General features: G+C 45.9%; 1 long non-coding RNA gene across 1 annotated transcript; it reads left to right on the forward strand.

Annotated features, from left to right (window-relative positions):
* Positions 1–2,857: 2,857 nt before the first annotated feature.
* LOC142838161 (uncharacterized) lies at positions 2,858–5,082 on the forward strand. The gene is made up of 3 exons (XR_012908517.1): positions 2,858–3,065; positions 4,567–4,651; positions 5,009–5,082. It is a non-coding gene; the product is annotated as an uncharacterized LOC142838161 (long non-coding RNA).
* Positions 5,083–5,404: the final 322 nt, after the last annotated feature.

Genomic DNA, 5,404 nt, shown 5'->3' on the forward strand with positions numbered 1-5,404 from the left:
ACTGAGATCCTGCCTTTAAAAAAATGGAGGAAGGAGTAGAATATTGTGTAGCTGTTTTCTTTGAAAGGAGGAAGTCCATAGACTCAGGAAGTGAATAAATCTTACAGTACTCAGGAAGTTCCTGATAGTTGCAAGATTCACAGGGCTCCTCCCTTGTACACGCAGTGAGCAGTTGCTGAGGAGACTAGCTGACTGAGCTGCCTGCTGCTGATTATTTAGGGAGCCCCAGGACAGTCTTCAGGAGTTGTCCTCACACTGTGAAAGACCTGGATAAATCCAGGTATCCCTGGATAAATCCAGCCCCCTCCCGCCACAGGAAGAAAATAGCCAAAAATCTAAGCAGGAAGAGAATAATCTGAAATCTAGGATTAGCTGGTTCAGTGACTCTGTTTCAGGAACTAGCTGAAGATAAAGTTAGATTGTAATCTTGAGAATAACCTTGAGAAACAGGGAGCTTCCCCCTTGTGATTATCATTAGGTATTTTTGGAATACTGTGTTTCAGGAATGAGCTGATTATGACCTTGAGTGATCTTGAAAGGCAGGGAGTTGCCCCCTTGTGATTTCCTATGACACCCTCCCTGCCCCTTTCGGATTACTGGGCTGTGGTTTCTTCCTATAAAAACCCCTTCTCTTGGTCACTCAGGGTCGAACTCTTCTGCTGCGTGGGTTATGAGTCTCGGCCCCAGTGCACTGGTTCCCGTCTCATCGATTAAAACCTCGTGTGATTGCAGCAAGGACTATCTCTTGAGTTACTGGGGAGGTCATGTTATCCCGAGACTTGAGTGAGAGTCTCCCTACACTGGGGGTCTTTCAGCTGGAGTGAGATTTTCTTTGGTCGGTAGTTGCTTTTCAGCCACCCGTGCCCCTGTGGGTAACCCCTCACCTATTACAATAAATAACCCCATAAAACCGACCAATTCACTAAGAAGGACGTGGGAGGAACCATCTATTTGCTCTGCCACTAATGCCCTATTTGAGGAAAATAGATATGTGTTTGCACCACCTCAGGAAAACCCATGCAGTGTACAGTCATCTGCTTAGAAACAATTTAGCCCGCCTTCGCTGAGACTAGCACTTTCAGTTTTCATGACCTGCCTTTGATGGTATTTTCTGAGTAATTCAAAGCAGGAAAAAGCTTGGTATAGTAGTGCGTCTTTTAGTATCAGCACTCAGGAAGCAGAGACAGGAAGATTGCTTCAAGGTTATCCTCAGCTACCTACTTGAGATACATGAAACCCTTTTCCAAGATAAAATAAAAATTAGGGTTAGATGTGGACTGAAAAATGTTGAGACACGTTTGGCACACAACACACACATACAGAGAAACCCTGCCTCAAAAAAAAAACAAAGAAAAAAAAGAGAAAGTCTCAAGGACTGGGGGATGGTAAAGGCACTAGATTCCAGACCTAATGATCTCTGTTTCCACCTCGGTATCCACATTGTAAAAGTACAGAATCAGCTCCCAAGGGTTGTTCTCTGACCTCCACACATGAGCCTCATGCATGCGCACACATGTTTATGCACACAGATGTGCACACACACACACACACACACGAAGAAAAGAGAGAAAGAGAAATTATTGAGATTCTCAGAGCTTTGGAAACATAATAGAACTGATTTTATTTTCTCTATTTTGTTTAATCTCTGTTTTCTCAACTTTGTGCAGTGACTATGTAATTACTTTCAAAGACAGAAAGATGAATGTTATTAATTTTCATATCTCATTACCAGTTTTATGACTATTTTTAAAATAGCAAATATAAAAATCCCAGGAGGCTGGTGTCCCTGGGGTTCAGTGCTATAACAAATAATGAAGATGATTTGGCAGTCAACAGTTGCCCAGAGCCTGAATTTGGAAAAAAAGAATTTCAGAAGCAAAAATTTCTTGTCGGGGACCAGCCTGGACAAAAAAAAAACCTTTTTCTAGGGTAGAAGCGTGGGGATTTAGAAATATAGTAAAGAATATGAAGATGTGAATGAAAACAATAAAACAAAGAAACAGAATAGTATCAGGAAGGAATTCCAGTGAATACTGAAAATTTGCCCGCATTTATTTTCCAATTGATCAAAATACACCCTGACCCCAAAAGGTAGGAGTAAGACAAAAGACTGCATTAACATGATCCTAGGAAATGAACATACCAATTGAATGTCACAGGCTACATTGATAGTTTTCTGTTGCTAGAACAAAACAAGTCAAGCTTGTTGTGTCCAAGTCTCGAACCCCAGAGAGACCACCGGAATCCAGTCAAGTCCAGAATGCAAAAGCAAGGTTTATTCAGCACGCAATGTCCATGCCAGGCTGGGAGCTCAATCTCTACTCACAGCATAGCACAGTAGGGTAAAGCCCCCATTCTCAATTGAGGCTGACATATATAGGCAAAAACCGCAAGCCGGGTTTATTTTGGGTCAAGGGAGCTAGTTTACATAACAGCAGGTGTGAATTATCTCCTCTGAGCCATCCCCCTCCCCCACCCCGTGAATTATCTCTAGAATGCCCCACCTCCCCAAAGCAGTTGCTTCTGCTGTTCCCTGGTAGGCCACGAAGTTGGGTGTTGACAAGTGGCCAGCTGCCAGGAACATTCTGTGGTTTGTGCTTGAACTCAATGTCCTAGTTAGATACCCTGTTTTTCAACTAGCTCTTGATGTTGCAAAGTTTTTTAAATTTTTAAAGTTACCAATGTTGTTAGCCAAGGGGACGATGAAAACCAGGACTCAAACCATCCTTGGGAAGCGTCAGGCTCCTTTTGTCTGTGTAACAAACCGTCCTGTATTTTAGCCACTGTTTGCCTAATTACCCCTGTCTTGTTGGCATAGGAGAAGCACTCTTCTACTAGGGCCATGCATTGGCCCTTTTGCTGAAGAAGTAACAGATCTAGTCCTCTTCTATTTTGTAAGGCTACCTCAGCTAAACTGTCTAGGGAGGCCTCCGGGCTCAACATAGATGACTCTAGCTGTTGGATGTCTTTGTCAATGGACTACGTAGATGCTGGTATCCAGCCTGTTGGGTGACGGGGTCCTCATGCCTAATCCTGTCAACCATGCCCCAAGGAGGATGGCCAAGGTAAGGGTAGTAAAGGGCTCTCTCTTTGTCCTGAGAAGGAGAGCTGTTGACCATGGGCTAGGAAATAGGCATCATGGTAGACCACCTCGGGAATGAGTCTAACTATGATCCAATACTTGGAAGTGATGCTAAGTATATGTATATACTTATACTATACTTACTAACAAGGAGTTAGGCTGATGGAACAGGCCCACCAGGCACCTTCGGGGGGTACAATGTACCCCATTTCTGCTGACTCAGGGCAACGGAATTGTTGCAATGTCTTAGATTGGGCGGCACCTCTCCAAGGCAAGTGCCATAACCTTGTATTTCAGGCAGGGTGAGTGAGACCTGAGATTGCCATCTGCAACAGAAAGCTTCTTGGGTGACGGTATTATCAGATATTGTTGATTGCCTTTTGGGTGGGCTACTCAGTCTAGGGGTTGTAACCCACCCGGCAGTCAATTATTCCAGGGTCCCGGAGAGGCACTACCTGGAAGATATGAGCTAGGAGACAAGAAGGAGGCTAAGCTGGGGTTCCTGTCAAAGCCTCCGTTTACTAGAGACGGGGAACAACTTATATAAAGAGTTGGGGGATGGGCACAGGGGCCTGAGCTCTTGCCGCGTGGTTCACGTTGGTCACATGGTTCTCGTTGGTCACATGGTTCTCGTTGGTCACATGGTTCTCGTTGGTCACGTAGGCAGGAGGTTACCTTCAGTCAGGTCACTGTAGGCCAAGAAGTCACAACTAGGAGATGACACATCTAGTTCTCTAGATAGTTTCAAATGTGGGGCGGGTTCCGCTAACAGATAGCTCTCCATAACAGCCAATTTGGGTGTGGGGTAGGCTCTGTCAATAGAATGATTCCTAACACAATTAGGGGTGTGGGGTTCTCTGCAGACTCCCCAGGGTGATGGTTCCTGCAATGATTTTAGGAGGAAATTGGCTCCTGACAAGATATGATGGCAATCCCTTCATAATATGGAAGCTGAGCATAAAGGCAAAGCCAGCAAGCAGTGGTGAGATTAGGGGCTGAATTATTTAAGAATGCAAAAGACGCATAATTTTAGTAGTCTGTCAGCTGAAGGTGAAACCGGTGCAGGGTACAGTGTCATGGAAGGTAAATGCAGGCTTGGGGTAAATATCTCTGGGAGCAAGGTTTTCGGAGCTCAAGTATTCTTGGGGCAACTCGGAATAATGTTTGGGCCTACAGAAAACGTGGATAGCTGGAAAGACTGGGCTGTAGAGATGGGCACCCTGTAATCTGAGCCAGTGGAGTCTTAAAATCGCAGTCCCCGTGTTTTGGTGTTACCCAGTCTGCATTTTTACCTTCGGGGATGAACTTAATCATCCCTAGGGGACCTGGAGGAGGAGAAGAACTCTGGGGATATTTCCAGGTGACTTGGATTAAGTCCTGCTGACGCTGTGCCCTGGACTAGCATTGGTTTCACATCTCCATTTTGCACAATAAAAATCTCCCCTTCCCCAACATCCTGACCAAAATTTTTATGTGTGTCCTAGGCAAAGTTACCATTGACCTGGATGAACCGCCAGCGCTCCAGCGGGTGAAAGTCCAGCGTGCATTGGAAGGGTTTGAAAGTCAATGGTAAGGTCAGGGAACCAGGTGTCGAGGAGAGCCGTGTTAACAGCCGACAAAGCCTCTTCTTCCCTGGGAATGTATACAGTCCATGTCAGCTGTACTGGCTGATGGGGGTTAGTTGGTGGCGCGCAGTCCCGACTTCTGGCATCTGGAGCAGAAGCAGGGCCAACAGCAGTAGCAAGGTTGCCATTTTAGTGAAGTTTTAATCGCAGGGGGTTGCTGGGATCTAGGTGTGATTTCCAGTTTTCCTTCACTGGCGACTAATGGAATAGTCGAATGTGGGTGTGGTGAACCCAGGCGGCAATTCCATCCACTTGGATTGTGGTGGGAGTCTTAAGGATCACCAGGTATGGTCCCTTTCAGCACAGCTTGAGGCTGCGGTGTTGATGTGGCCAGAACCAAGACCCTATCTCCAGGCTGGAAGGTATGCAGCTTAGGTGGGTAAGCAGTAGAGTAAATCTCTTTTAGTCTTGGCCAGATCTAGGCCCTACCTTGGGAGAGTGCTTTTAGACTTTGGGCTAAATTATTTCCCTGACTGGTGCAATTAGCTCAGACTAGGCTGGGGATGAGAGGAGAAGGGTGCCCATGCATTATCTCAAAGGGGGTTAAATCTAACTGATAGCGGGTATTCCTAGCCCTAAACAGAGCATAAGGAAGGAGGGCAACCCAGTCCCCACCAGTCTCCAGGGCTAATTTGGTGAGGGTCTCTTATAGAGTCTGATTTACCAGCTCAACCTGTCCTGAACTCTGGGGTCTATG

This window comes from Microtus pennsylvanicus, chromosome 19, assembly GCF_037038515.1.
Source record: "Microtus pennsylvanicus isolate mMicPen1 chromosome 19, mMicPen1.hap1, whole genome shotgun sequence".
NCBI classification, from domain to species: Eukaryota; Metazoa; Chordata; class Mammalia; order Rodentia; family Cricetidae; genus Microtus; species Microtus pennsylvanicus.